At 40.1% G+C, this 16,164-nt stretch overlaps 1 protein-coding gene across 2 annotated transcripts in view; it reads right to left on the bottom strand.

Moving 5' to 3' along the window:
* The window catches only part of map3k7 (mitogen-activated protein kinase kinase kinase 7), a 128,705-nt gene that overhangs the window by 86,146 nt on the left and 26,395 nt on the right, over positions 1-16,164 (bottom strand). The window lies entirely within an intron of this gene.

The raw sequence follows: 16,164 nt of genomic DNA, 5'->3' as shown, positions 1-16,164 counted from the left end.
TTGAGTGTTGGAGGCTGAAGGGTGACCTGATGGAATTTTATAACATTTTGAGGGGCATGGATAGGGTGAATAATTAGCATCCTTTATACGTACATTATGAGAATGAGGGTAACTAGGAAAAGGGTAGGTCCACTTGAGGACAAAGGAGAGAATTTGTGTGTGGAGCTAGAGGAAATGGGTGAGGTCTTTAATGAGAAGAATATAGATGATGGTAACATTAAGGAGGACACATTGATATGAAGAATGTAATGTTGAGTGCCTTGAAAAACATTAAGATAGATGAGTCCCTAGGATCAGATGGGATCTATCCCAAGATACTGAAAGAGGCAAGGGAGGAGATTGTTGAGGTCTTGATAGAGATCTTTGCATCTTCTTTAGCCACAGGAGAGGTCCTTGAAGACTGGAGAATAGCCAATGTTGATCCTTTAAAGAAGGGCAACAGGGATAATCCAGAAAACTGTAGGCTTGTGAGCCTTACATCAGTGATAGAGAAATTATTAGGAAAGATTCTTAAGGACGGGATTTACTCACATTTGGAGAAAAATAGACAATAGAGATAGTCAGCATGGCTTTATGCAGGGGATATCTTATCTCAAAGTTTTTTGATGAAGTAACAAGGATGCTTGATGTGGGCAGGGCATTGGATGTTGTCTACATAAATTTTAGTAAAATATTTGACAAGGACCCCTTGGTAGGCTGGTAGAAAATTAAGTCACATGGCATGCATGGGGAGTTGACAAGTTGGATATAAATCAGCTTGATTGCTTGGTAATAGAAGACAATGCAGGTGTGCAAAGATATTTTTCTATGTAGAGGTCTGTGACCAATGATGTCCCACAAGGATTAGTATTATTTGGATAAAATTTGTATGTGGTCTGATTAGTAGGTTTGCAGATGACATGAAAAATTGGTAGAGCTGCAGATAGTGAGGAAGATTATCAAAGGATGCAGCAGGATATTGACCAGTTTGGAAGTTGGGTGGAGAAAAGGCAGATGAAGTTTAATCTGGACAAGGATGAGGTGATGTATTTTGGGAGGTAAAATGTAAGAATAAAGCATACAGTGAATAGTAGGACTCTTAGGAATATTGATATAAAGAGGGTTCTTGGGTTGCAAGTCCATGAAAGTAGCAATACAAATGTTTGCCTTCATCAGTCAGGGCAGTGAGTATAAAAGTTGGCAAGTCTTGTTGCAGTTGTATAAAAGTTTAGTTAGGCCACATTTGCAGTACTTGCTTCTGGTCACCATGCTATAGTAAGGATGTGGGGACTTTGGAGAGGGTCCAAAAGATGTTGCCTGGATTGGAAAGTATTAGCTATAAACTAGGATTATTTTCACTAGAGTGTTGAAGGTCAAGGGGCGATCTGATAGAAACATATAAAATTTTAAGAGGCACGGATAGCATGAATAGTTGGTATCCTTTTTTCCAGCATGGAAATGTCAAATATTTGGGGTCATACAGTCTTAAGGTGTGAGGGAAAAAGTTTAAAAAGGACATCAGTGAAGACATTAAAAAAAAAATACACAGGGTATTAAGTGCCTGGAACATACTGCCAAGGGAGGTGGTAGAAACAGATGTTAGCAATGTTTAAGAGGCACTTGAACAGGCAGGGAATAGAGGGATATGGACAATGTGCAGATAGACGGGATGAGTTTAGAATTGCATCGTGGTCCACACAGACATGGTAGGCCAAAGGGCTGTATTATATCATTCTATGCTCTATTCTCAGTTCAACACATTTGTTTCTAATTTAAGAAAAAAATTTACAATATTTTATATTAGAATACAGAAAATATCCTGGAATATTTTCATATCGCCATCACTAAGATTTGCATCTTAGGATGCAAATTGTAGTGTAACAGGTGTCTCACAATTTTAAACGTGCTTTCAGTGAAGTAAAGTTTGGAAATATTAAAGCATGGATTAAATCATATGAAATCATGGTAGTTGTGATTATGGCTTGGTTGGTTACGTTTCTATAACTGGTTCCTCATGCACAAGAGCAAATGGATTAGGATTAGCAAAAATACAGACCAAAAAAAGAGGTGTTTTCACTTTTGCTGTGTACATTAAATATGATTGGAAATCCTATATCTGAAAAGCTCAGGACCATCATGTTTTCAGATAAAGGATATTTCCGGTGTTTAGATCCACTTTAGTCTATTCGGGTCTGCTTGGATCCATTCAGGCCCTTTGGGGGAAAAAAACTTTGCTTCACCTGAACAAACCAAAAATGAAGTTTTTTTCCCCCCAAAAGGCCTGAACAGAGGAGCTGAAATGCTGAGTTTGGGCCTGTGACTTTAAAGTAAAAAATGAGGTCTGCAGATGCTGGAGATCACAGCTGCAAATGTGTTGCTGGTCAAAGCACAGCAGGTTAGGCAGCATCTCAGGAATAGAGAATTCAACGTTTCGAGCATAAGCCCTCCTGTGACTTTAAAAAAAAACAGCTTTACTTTTTTAGGTCATTTGGGCCAAGAGCTATTTTTTTGCAACAGAGGGTCCAAACTCAGCACACCTGCAGGTCAGCTTTTGAAAAGACCTTCGGTTTTCAGGTCATTTCAGTGTTCACAGCTCGGATGTATGGATAATGGATACTCGATCTGTACTTAATTCAGTTTCAGGGGATTGCTGCCAGTGCTTTATTTGCATGTGCCATTTTACAGTGGCCCAGAAATTTGTGTCACTTGTGTTGGACTGTGCTCATATACGACCATAGCGCTAACAACTGAAATTTAAGCATTGAGTTATGAGTGTGCCATTCCACATATACAAGAGTTCAAAACATGTTTAATGAACACAGATGCCAACAGTGACGAGAAAAGGGAGTGAAACAATTTATTCTTTGAAACAATTGGTTGCTCTCGCAAGTTCTGAAAACAGCTCTGGCACTTATTAACCAAATGCCTTAGTAAAGATTTATCAAAGCAGGAAATGACAAAGATAGGGATCTCAAATCAGGAACTGGTTCAGCTCTAATTTAGAATTCTATTGCATAACACTGATTAATAATAATCTCAAATAAGGAAATTCATATTGTACCTATTACGTTCAAAGGTTTTATGTTCTTATGAAAGCACTAAATGCTGAAAAATGAAAGTTAACATTAACACCTGAGGACAGATGGCTTAAGAAGAAAAAGTGATAATAGGAAAACGACTTCATTTCTCTAATTTTCTTCTGAAGTTTGTCAATGCAAAATGATCTTGCAAACGTAAACTGTATTTTGTTTTCTTTTCTTCAATATTTAAGCTCCATCTTGGAGAAATCTGCCCACAAAAAAAATTATTAGAGTGAAGTGTCATAGCTTAACTGTCATCTCCTCAATTCCTTTTCCAATTAAGTGTGAATACAGTTCTTAGCCAAGTCAGGAGATCATTATTTCTTCTCCAAATATTTAACATATAATCCAATCTCACATCATGTTTTGAAGAATAATTGAGGATTAGGACATGAATTCTGAGTCTACGGTCATGGTTTTATTGGACAATTTGATCCTGGCACTCCCATATACTTGGATATCCTAAAGCAAACACCCCAAAGCAAAGCAACAGAGATGTAGAATCAATGATGCCTTTGAAATATCCTCTAAATCCAGTGGCAAGCAACCACGTCCAACAGCAACACCTCCCCCAAACCCAAAAAGTGCCCAGGATCAAGGCACTCAAAAGCAGCTCAACAGGACAGGACACATTGTTCATGTGTCTGACCCTATCTTCCTGAAGCAATTGCTCTACTTGGGACTCAGTCAGTACCAAAGAGTTTCAAAACATTTTAGGGATGCCCTTAAAGCATCTCAGAACACATTCACTAACTCAGAAGAGTTGCTAGGGTTTCATAGAATAGAACAGATAAAGTTCATTCAAGAAGGAATCAAACACAAAGGAGAGTGTGTACAGAGGCAAAGTCAAGGCATCAGATTCAGCACACAATGCTCAAAACAACCTGGTCTTCCAATCCTTCAAACACTATTTGTTCCATTTGCACCACTGAACCACTCTAATCTCATCTTCGAGCACTTAGGTCAAAGACTTGTAAATTTTGGCATTGCGGATGCACATACAAATAATTATTAAATGCTAAAAAGGTTGCTACCTCCACCACCCTTACAAGCAGTGACTTCCAGGTTCCCACCACCTGGGTGAAGAAGTTTTCTTCACATTACTTCTAAACCTTCTGCCCCTTCTCTTAAATTTATGCCTCCTGGTCAGTGATCCTTCCATCAAGGGGAAAAGTCTTTTCCCTGTCTTTGCTATCCATGCTCCTCATAATTTTATACATCTCCTCTGCTTTAAATGGAAACAACTTGAGATTGTCCAATCTTTCTTCACAACTCTCCAGCCCAGCTAACAACCTGGTAAATCTCCACTGCATCCTCTCCCTACTATCACGTGTCCTATAATGCAAATTCCAGAACTGCACACAATACTCTAGCTGTGTGCTATCCAGCATTTAATACAGATTCAGTATAACATCCCAACTCTTAAAACTCTGCGCCTCAACTAATAAAGCAATAAGTCTCCTTAACCACTTTATTCACCTGTTCCAATAGCTTAAGGGACTAGTGTATACGCACACGCAGGTCTGATTGATCCCTGGCACTTCACAGGAACCTACCATTCATCATATACAGTGGAACCTCAATTATCTGAAGGACACGGGCAGGGAGTATTTCACTCGGTTAATCAAATGTTGGATAATGGAGGTTCCTCTGTATTCCGTTGATAAGTTTGTCCTTCCAAAGTGCATTATCTCATATTCATCTGGGTTGAACTCCATTTGCCACAGACTACCCTATGAGGAGAAAGTGAGGTCTGCAGATGCTGGAGATCAGAGCTGAAAATGTGCTGCTGGAAAAGGGCAGCAGGTCAGGCAGCATCCAAGGAACAGGAAATTTCCTGTTCCTTGGATACAGACTAACCTATGTCTGTTCTACTCGAAGGCTATCCTCCTCACTATTTACTCCCTCAGCAATTTTTGTATTGTGTGCAAACCAAGTAGTTCTCCTGGTTCCCACTAGCAGTGATGTCATCAAGCTGGGAAAAGACCTGGTCAAATTTTAACACATTCCCACAAACAAATCAAGGACTGGAATGCACTGACTAACATTTTTTTTAATTTAAACTCTACAAAGAGCAAAATAATGATTGGTACTATATATATTAGAAGAACCAGATCCTGAAATATAAACAATCTATATTTTAAAAATGTGTAGACTTAATCAAAAGGGAGAAATTTGACATTTAGCAAGTATAAAAAGAATTATTTTTGTAAGAGAGAGATTTCTCAATAGTAATTATTAACATTATTAAACTGGATTGCAGCTCAACATTTTTGTTAAGGGTCTTCCACAGCACAGCGAACAGTGTAAAAGATCAAGTTCTCATCAGATCAGTAATTTTTAACTGATCGCTGTCTGCAGGGGCTTGAACACAATTACTAATGGTAACACCTCTGGTGTAGCTCTTGCTACAGGTGGGCACTCTCAGAGTTTGCTTTCAAAGGTATAATGCAGGAAATGTTGACAGTTTGCTGTCATTACTGTAATAAAAATCTGGCCAAAAAGTTTGATTGGCACTGAACTGATACGGTAAAATAATTAGATCTTGGTAATTTTATGAGTGCTGGTGGCTAAAATGTTGGATAAAATTTTATGCAGGTCTGAATGACATAGACAATAAAGGAGATGTGCGGAAGAATCGGGCAACACATGCGGTGAGGCACATCTCAACATTAGTACAACTTGTCCAATCTTATGCTTTTCACATGCAGTTTGCTAAGATTGTCACTTGACAACTGAGATATTGTATTCTAGGTCTCTTCAGTTAACCCATTCACAAGCGCTTTATGTCTATTCATTCATAATTCCTTTACTAACCCACTCATAAGCGAACACTGCGTTCCAGTTTCATTCATAACTCCTTACTATAACACTGTTACATTCATTCATAAAACCGCAGTTCTGTAGTATATTTTACAACCACAACACAGACCAAAAATAGCCCTTCCTAATGAAAGCAACCCTTTCAAACCTATTACTGCATTTTCACAGCTTATCAGCCCTTGCTATAAGCGATGTTTACCTCTGAACAAGTGTAGCATACAGAACAATACCATCCCCACCATCATGTCTCCACAAAGCATTATGTCCTAGACCAGTATAGATTACAGAACCACCAAACACAGTCTCCCCAATTAGTATGTAATTGTTAAATACCTTTTTAACTGGGCCATTATCCCACTAAGAATCTAACTGTCAAAACTGTGCTTAAGGGAAATTGCAAGAATGAATGAATGAAACTCTGGCAAATAATAAACAAATCTCACAACCCAGTTGCAGTAATCAGTTTAATAGCCTTTATTAAGTACTAGTACAATTTCTAATTATTTAGAACATATAGGCCGTATATTTTTACTAACTTAAAAGACAAGATGACTAATGGTCTTAAGAGCAGGTAGACACTCTTAAACCCATCAGAAGTAGCAGCCAGCAGTTAGTACATCTCCTGTCTCCCAGGACACAAGCCCCTCAAACCTCTGCGTACTATAGATAAAAAATGTAACACCATAGCAATGGAATTTTAATATAAGTAAGAACCATACATAAAGGGGCTCTTGTATTTCGGGATTCTGTTGCCCCATCGAACCTGTGCTCTGGCAGTTGCTGAATAAAATAGGCTATTTTTGCCACTCGCTGATTTTGGTTGTTATTTGAAGATGATCTCTCACACCAGAGATTGGGATTATTTCTTGAATACCATGTTGACAGCACAGCATGCTTTATTAATAAGCAGTCGCCAACTTTATCAAGCCTGCTAAACAAACTCATGTCACGAGAGCTTGACAAGGAAACCACATACAGCAACTGGTGGATTCAGCTTGCCAGTTGCTCCAAATGCCCTGAAGGTTAGAAACTGGCTACAACATCATGCAGCATATTTCATGGGCATCAACCAAACACACCCCATGTTCATGGACATTGGCAACTGTTATATGCTAGTCTGAAAACCCTCATGGTACAATTATAGGACATTTCCACCTTGGCAACTATCATTGTAATGCTGCAACATTATACAGTGCACACAGGAACATGCATCCAGCTCATGAACTGCTGCATCTCTGGCATCTTTGCTCTCTCTCTTTTAGAGCTCACTCACTGAGCTTACCTGGATGCTTACAGTATTCCTGCCTGGTGTTGCTTTGTCTCATCTTTTTACCCACACAGACAGAAATGAGAGGTTCAGATGAGTGATATTTTGCCTGGCCTTTTGGCATAGATAAAAAACCAGGAAGCTTGTCATAGTTTGTCAGCAGGCCACAGTTGAGTTAACGGAACTAGTCGCTCTCTGGGATTGCTAGCACAATGGGTCAAGTGCAGCTTCCAACTCCGATCCAGGTCCTGCTCACAGCCCTTTCTACACAATCGGTTGCATGTCAGACAGACCACCACCCAGCTTGACTCTTTTTACCATTTTGGGGGCAGAGGGGGGTGGGGTTTTCCTCCTAGAATAAGTGGGGGCATGTATTATAGGAGATGAAAGTGTGTGACAAAGCTAGTACTTTTTGTGCTGTTATTGTTGTCATGAGTTGGATAGATTAGATTGGGGGGGGGGGGGGGGGGGGGGAAGGATGCTGAAGGCAACAGTGAGTGTGGGTAGAGTCTGAACCCTAGTGGAAGGTGGGTTCAGAAGCAGAAAAAGATCACAATCACCTGATGAAGGAGCGTCGCTCCGAAGGCTAGTGTGCTTCCAATTAAACCTGTTGGACTATAACCTGGTGTTGTGTGATTTTTAACTCGAAAACTTGATGCAGCTTGGACTTAACAAAACAAAAGTGTAACATTCAGCTCTCTAGGTCCTAGCTGCAAATCAATTGTAGCATATTCAGTGTCAGATGAGTCCTGGTTGTAGTGCTCGATTCTAACTGACAAAATGTTTTGACTCAAGCCCAGTAGACCACAGTCTAGTCTCACGGATGAGAATATTACTGTGGAGATGTTGGTGTGAAGCAATGTGACCTTTTCATGAAGAAAGATATATTATTTGCCACATGAAATCTGAAGCTCTTTATAGTTTGCATATTTAGTCCACATAACACACTCCAGTGTCGGATTCTTGCTGAAATGGATATCTTGAAGTTTATTTATGATGCTAGCTATTTACATAGTTACAGCCTTGCGTCTCACTCACATGGTCACAAGATTCTTGAATAGACTTTAGGGACTGAAGTTGGAAATGAGCAACAAGATCCCAAATTTGTTATCTCCACCATAACTGCCAATGCCATGAGCATGCAAATACAGAAACAAGATGATAAAATAGGTTACTGTATGGATGGAAAGATGGGGAGGACAGCATCTATATAAACTGAGTTGTATGCGAAACAAGCTGGGACTGAAGTTCCTTACAAAGCACTTTGCGAGTGTAGTTAGCGAAGTACTTCTGAAAAAAATTCAATCCCAGTTTGTTGGGAGGGCTTTAAAGTAAAACAGTAGGAGTGTGAAAACATGAGAGAGAGATACTGGAAATGAACACCAGGCTGCACAAAACACCTGCAAAGAGAGACAGCATTAGCATAGAGTTTAGAAAGTCAAGAGGTGAAGTCAGAATAAGACAGAAAGTAATCAAGTCAAAATCAGGGCTCAATTACATGTGTGAATACATGAAATATAGAAAGAACCATCAGGGATTAACAGATATGGTTTGTCATGTGAAAATATGATGTTGTGGTGATAATGAAGACCTGGTTGAGGAAAGGCAATACCTGGCATTAAATATTCCTGGTTACAAGTTGCTTAGAAAAGATAGGAAAGGAGGGATGGTGGTATTTGTTAAGCAACGCATTACAAATAATGGAGAAAAAGGATGCCACAGGAATTGAGATCAGAATCAATTTCGTTAGAGCGTAGTAACAACAAAAAGATTCAACTATGTTTGTCAGTGTAGTCTATGGACCACTAACTAGTAAGAAGACTGCACTGGGACAAATCTGTTGGAAAATTAAAGCAACACACAAACATGATAGAATGGTTATAATCATGGAGTAAAAGTTTAAAGACAGTGTTCAGAAACACTTTCTACAGAAGTCTGCATCCAGTCCAACAACAGACTTTGAACGTTGGATACCATTATTGCAGATGAGGTGGGGATCAAGCACATCAAGTGCCAGTGGGGATATAACAAAGAAAAAAGACAGTGATTATTATGTTGTGCTGTCCAGAATGATCATATAAAAAGGGCAATAAGCAAATCAGAATAAGAACTGCAGAAAACCGACATCAATGAGCCAAGAACAGAGCTCAATTGGATAGACTGGACAAAAGGCAGGCAGAAAACAAATGAAAAATGGGCTACCTTGATTAATCGATTGTTGTCACATGTACAGAGATACAGTGAAGCGTGTTGTTTTGTGCACTATACAGACAGATTGTACCATACAATGTGCATCAGGGTAGCAGGACAGGAGTGCAGGATAGTGTTACTACCACAGAAAAAGAGATCAGCATTAACATTTGAGAAGTCTGTTCAAAAGTCTGATAACAGTTGTGAAGGAGCTATTCTTGAATTTATTTGCATGTGGACTCAAACTTTTATACTTACGGAAGAGAGTGTAATCAGGGTGGGAGGGGCTTTGATTATGTTGGTTACTTTTCTGAGGCAGTGGGAAGTATAGACAGAATCTATGGATGGAAGGTTGGCTTGCATGATGGACTGGGTTGTGTTGCAACTCTCTATTTTCTTGCGGTCTTGGAAAGAGCAGCTGCCATACCACACTGAGATGCATCCAGAGAGGATGTTTTCCATGGTGCATCCATAAAAATTGCTAAGAACCCTTGTGTACAGGCTGAATTTCCATAACCTTCTGAGGGAGAGGAGACGTTGTTGTGCTTTCTTCTGTTGTGTCAATGTAGGTGGACTAGGACAGCTTGCTGGTGATTATCACTCCCAGGAACTTGAGACTCTTGAGCATCTCCACCTCAGCACCATTAATGTCCTCCATTCCACTTCCTGATGTCAATGACCAATGTTTTTTCTGGCATTGATGGAGAGATTATTGTCTTTACACCATGCCATTAAACACTCCATCTCTTTCCTGTATTGTCTCATCATTGTTTGAGATCCAACAATGGCGGTGTCATCAGCAAACTTGCAAATGGAGCTGGGGTGGAATTTGGCCACACAGTACAGAGTATAATATGGGACTAAGTACGTAGTCTTTCTAGGGCACCGGTGTTGAGCAGTATAATGGAGGGGGCTTTGTCGACTCCTTTTTTTTTCAAAATGTAGAATCCGTACAGTGTGGAAACAGGCCATTTGGCCCAACATTTCCACACCAACTCTCCAAAGAGCATCTCACCCAGACTTCCCCCTCCCACCCAACTCTATCCCTGTAACTTTGCATTTCCCATAGCTAATCCACCTAATCTATACAACCTCAGACACTATGGAGCAATTTACCATGGCCAATCCACCTAACTTGCACATCGTTGGACTGTGGGAGGAAACCAGAGCACCTGGAGGAAACCCATGCAGACATTGGAAGAATGTGCAAATTCCACACAGACAGTCGCTTGAGGCTGGAATTGAACCTGGGTCCCTGGTGCTGTGAGGCTTAGGTGCTAAACACTAAGCTGCCATTCTGCCCCAATTCTTACTGATTGCATTCTATGGGACCAGTTACAGAATGGGCAGCTGAGATTTAGGTCTCGCAGTTTAGAGATGTTTATTTCGAATTATGGTGTTGAAAGTAGGATTACAGTTACTAAGTAGGAACCTGACATAGTTATCCCCAGATGTTCCAGGGAGGAGTGTAGGGCCAGGGAAATGGCAACTGCTATGGACCTGTTGTGCTTGTAGGAAAATTGCAAAGGATCAAGTCAATGTGGTAGGCTGTAGCTAATATGAGCCATTAGTAACCTCTCGAGGCACTTTATAATTGTGGAGACCAGAGCCACTGGGCAGTCGTCATTGTTCTTCTTTGGCACCAGGATGATGGTAGTCTTCTTGAAGCAGGTGGGGACTTCAGATCGTAGTAAGGAAAGGTTAAAGATGTCAGCAAATACTCCCACCAGCAGGTCCGCACAGGATCTGAGTGTACAGCCGGGGACTCTATCCCCGCCAGTCGCTTTCCGTGGGTTCACTATCAAAAAAGAAATGGCTCAGCACACTCAAGATACATCTCCCTCAAAAGGGAAAGATAGGTCGAACAAATCCAAAGCTCTCTGGATGAAAAAGATTGAAACTCTGTTACTGGAATAGTTAAAAAAAAACAAAGGAAGTGTTGGATACTTAAAGTTGGGAATGGATGAAATGATTCCAATGTTATTAAAAGAGGTGGGACTGAAAATTGCAAGTTCATTGGTCATATTTTCTTAGTTTACTCTAGATTCAGCAGAGGTGCCAGAGAACTGTAAACATTGCACCCTTTCCCAAATGAAAATGCAAGGATAAACCCAACAATTACAATCCAGTCAGGTTAAATTCAGTGATGGGGACGTTTCTGGAAGCAATTATTTCAGATAGAATTTTACACATGGATAAACATGAATTAGTTAGAAAGAGTCAGCATGGATGTCTAAACGGGAAAAAAAAGTCTTTGCAGTTTTCAGCTGGTCAACTTTGAGAGATTCTGGGTCCCAGTCATGCAGACAAAATGTGAAAAATGTGAAATTGCCCATTTGGACAATAATGGGAGAAAAAAAAAATCAGCTGTAGAGAATATGGATGTCCTACTGCATCAAACTGCAAAAACATCAGGAATGATAACATAATGCTATCAGTATTGCATGGGAAATTTAATTCAAAAGTACGATCTTTGTGCTTCTCACATCCACACTTGCAAGAAAACATCTGTAATACTGTGCCTCTTATTTAAAGAAGGATGTAAATGTTTTGGAAGCAATTTTGAGGATGATCACGAAACTAATAGTCGGAATGGATTGTCTCATGGGGAAAAGTTATACAGATATTTATTCTTGTAAGTTAAATTAAAACATAAGAGGAGGGTCTATTGAACTAAGATTCCAGTGAGTGCATGTGGAAAAAGCATTTTGTCTTGAGAATATCTAGACAAAGAGGTAACTATTTCAAGATAAGAGTTTACCCAGTTAAGGCAAAGATAAGGAGAAAAGCTTTTCTCAGAGATTCATCGGTCTCTGGAACTCTCTCAAAAGGCTGGAATCAGTCTTCAAAATGTTTTTAAGACAGAAATTGGTCGATTGTTGACACGTAAGGGCTGAAAGTTCCTTGGGATCAGTAAGAATGTGGAGTAATTTATCAGACACAAAATTCCTGAATTGAAGAACATGTGAGGGGCCATTGGCCTACTCTTGTTCATAATTCAAATGTTCATTCTACTGTACCTCTTAGTTAGGGATATCTAATTACTGGAATTCAACACAAACCCCTCTGTTAAATAAATTAAATAACAATGTTAAAAGCCTGAAACAAAATGTGCCAGCACTTTATTATTACTAACACAGAGAGGAAACATGCATAATGCTTTGGAATAATATCTATCTTGATACCTAAACTAAAGGGCAGGGTGCGGACTAGCAGCTATTAAAATAAGTATCAGGTCAGATTTTCATAATTTCACAGCAATAAAAATAACTCTTAGCTTCTAGTAGTTTAGAATATGCAATTTTTAAAAAACTGTCATCATTTTTCTCCATCCACAGTTAAAGTATTCTTTCAATTTGATTATTAATTATATTTTTTGGGATCAGTTATATGCTGAAACCTTTCATCAAATGTTTTGGATCTAGAAATTAAGCACAATATTTCCAACTTTGCAGATGACACAAAACTGAAATAGCACTGGGAGTCGCAAGGAGGATGCAAAATCATTAAGTGGATTTAGAGATCCAAAGTAGGTTAGCAAAAATCTGGCAGATTGAATAAAATGCAGAGAATTGTGAGGTTTTCCACTTTGGTAGCAAGAACAGAAATAGAACATTTCTTAAACTGCAAAAGACTAGCAAGTGTGGAGCTTCAAAAGCATTTGGGGTATCTCTGCTCATTAGGTTGGAGATAGTGAGGACTGCAGATGTTGGAAAGTCAGGGTTGATAAAGTATGGAGCTGGAAAAAGCACAGCTCAGACAGGATCAGAGGAGCAGGAGGGTAGATGTATCAGGAGAAATAAATAGAGGGGGTGGGGGTGAGGCTGGGAGAAAGGTGGGAGGGATGGCGATAGGTGGATGCAAGTAGGACTTGATTATGATTGGTCAGTGGGAAAGATGGAGCGGATAGGTGGGAAGGAAGACGAATAGTTAGGTCAGGTCAAGAGAGTGGGACGGGGAGGAAGGGTTGGACCTGGGATGGGGGGGGGGGGGGGGGGGGGGGTTGGAGAGATTTGGAGGCTCCCAAGGCACAAGATGAGGTGTTTAGATTAGATTAGACTAGATTAGACTTACAGTGTGGAAACAGGCCCTTCGGCCCAACAAGTCCACACCGACCCGCCGAAGCGAAACCCACCCATACCCCTACATTACCCCTTACCTAACACTACGGGCAATTTAGCATGGCCAATTCACCTGACCCGCACATCTTTGGACTGTGGGAGGAAACCGGAGCACCCGGAGGAAACCCACGCAGACACGGGGAGAACGTGCAAACTCCACACAGTCAGTCGCCTGAGTCGGGAATTGAACCCGGGTCTTCAGGCGCTGTGAGGCAGCAGTGCTAACCACTGTGCCACCGTGTTCTTCTCCTAGTTTGCGTGTAATCTTATTTTGATGGTGGAAGCAACCCAGGATGGACATGTCGTCGGGGGGACAGGAGGGAGAGCTGAAAATGACTGGTAACTGGAAGATGGGGTTGACTGGAGTATAGGAACAGTGATGGTCCTCGAACTGGTCCCTGAGTTTGTGCTCAATCGTTCTGATGCAGACGACACCATACCAGGAGCAACGGATGCAATAAATCAGGTTAAAGAGAATGCAGGTGAATCTCTGCCAGACTTGAAATCAGGGCCTTGAGTGGAGGTAAGGGGGAGGTGTGGGGACAGGTGTTGCACCTCCTGCTGCCACAGGGAAAGGTGCCAGGTGTAGAGGAGAGATTGGTGGGGAAAGTCCACCGTCTACCTCCACCGTCAAAATAACGCCACACACGATCTGAAGGAAGAACACTACTTTCCATCTCAGGCGCTTATAACCATACGGCCTAAACACAGAATTCAGCAGCTTCCAAATCTTCCCACACTCCCAACCTTATCCCAGGTCTATCCTTCTCACTGACCAATCACAATCAACTCCTACCTGCATTTACCTATCGCCATTCCATCTACCTTTCCCCCAGTCCCACCACCCCATTAATCTCTCTGTCCCCTTACCCCGCCCCAGTCTTGATGGAAGGTCGACCCGAAATGTCGACTCTCCTGCTCTTCTGATGCTGCCTGACTTACTGTGCTTTTTCTGGTTCATTAGTCAATTTAAATTAATTTGCAGGTACAACAAGCAATTAAAAAGGCAAGTGTATTACAAGACGATTTGAGTGTTGGGGTAAGGAGATCCTATTGCAAACATATGAAAATAGTAGGCTCTTTGCACTTCTGGTCTCCTTAAGACAGGTGATATACTTCCCATTGAAGCACAATAGGTTTACTAACTTAGCTCCTGTGATGAAACAATTAGCCTAAAAACAAGAATTAAATAGACAAAGGCTATATTTTCTGGAGTTTAAAAAAAGGGTTAGACTGATTCAAACATACAAAAATCTGACAGGGATAGACAGGATAGATGTGGAAAGAAATATGTTTTTCTTGGCTGACAGTCAAATTCCAGAATGTGTTCTGATAAAGATTGATAGATAGGAAAACAGCAAGGAACCCAGAGATTGTGCAGGTAAAATGTATTGAAGTAGATTAGCTGTGATCTCACTGACTTTGCTATGCCATTCAAAGGGCTGCTCCTATTTCTTTTATTCTAGCCACAGGGATTTCAAACATTAGACTACTGCAAGAAAATGGTTTTCCCTCACATTAACTGAAGCAGGGCCCAATTACCTACACCCAGAGACCTTTGGTAAAATTTGACACAAATCAAACTGAATAAATAGGTTAGTCAAGTAAATGAACCATCATCTGTATCCTGAAATATTGTAGGCCTCAGGCCCTGGAATATCAGCTACTCCCAAGAAAGATAGTCAATAGCTTATCAATCTATCTTGTTGAAGTACTGAGTGAAGAGAGAAACAGGTAGTTCATGGAGAAAGATGTAAATGTAAAAATTGCTAAACAATTGTTGTAAATTAACCATAAATAAGGTACAAAACAGTACAGGTGATATTGAAACCTATCACTGTTAATGTTATCAAATCACAATCCATCAATTTCAACAAAGATTCTCAGGACTTAGTCACATTTGTGTGTCCCTTGTGTTAATTTAACTTAGTTTGACTCTTCTCAGTTAAAAGAATGAAAGTTGATTTATCACTTCAGAATTTGAGCACAATCTAGGCTTGATGTGGAGGAGCGGGTGTTGGACTGGGGGGAGGGGTGGAGAAGAAGGGGTGGCAAAGCAAAGCTAAAAATCACACAACACCAGGTTATAATCTAAAAAGGTTTATTTGGATGCACTAGCTTTCTGAGTTCTGCTCCTTCATCTGGTAGCTGTGGAACAGAATCACAAGACAGAATTTATAGCAAAAGATTCCAGTGTCTGCCATTTGGGATTTTTGGGTAAACTGTTGATTCCACTTCATTGAATGTATTATAATTTACGATGATGCTTCCAAAATTTTTTTTTTGCTATGGCCCCATTTTAATGTTTCACAATTGGCGAGACCCCAGCTGGGAAAATCCACAAATTTCTGTTTAAACAAAAAACCTGCCAGCATCTTTAGCATGCATGACAGTTATTGATTTCCACATAAATATCACAAGAGTTATGGCGCAAATGATCATTTGGCCCATCAGCCAAATTTTGCAGTTTCATTTTTTGACAAATTCTCACTTTAGACAGGTATTTGTAGTATTAATTTGCTCTTAAAACATGTCAAATTTACATTTCAACAATTCTACTTTTTAACAATTTAAAGGTCCAATCTTGTGAATATTTAAAATAACTGCATTTTTAAGACCTACAATTCAACCTCATTTTCAATGTAAATTCAACCCAATCCAAAAGATGTATTGATATTGTTTATGGACATAAATTTGAAATTAG

Source organism: Hemiscyllium ocellatum, chromosome 3 (assembly GCF_020745735.1).
Source record: "Hemiscyllium ocellatum isolate sHemOce1 chromosome 3, sHemOce1.pat.X.cur, whole genome shotgun sequence".
In the NCBI taxonomy this organism is placed as follows: domain Eukaryota; kingdom Metazoa; phylum Chordata; class Chondrichthyes; order Orectolobiformes; family Hemiscylliidae; genus Hemiscyllium; species Hemiscyllium ocellatum.
This window is presented reverse-complemented; position numbering and strand designations above follow the sequence as displayed.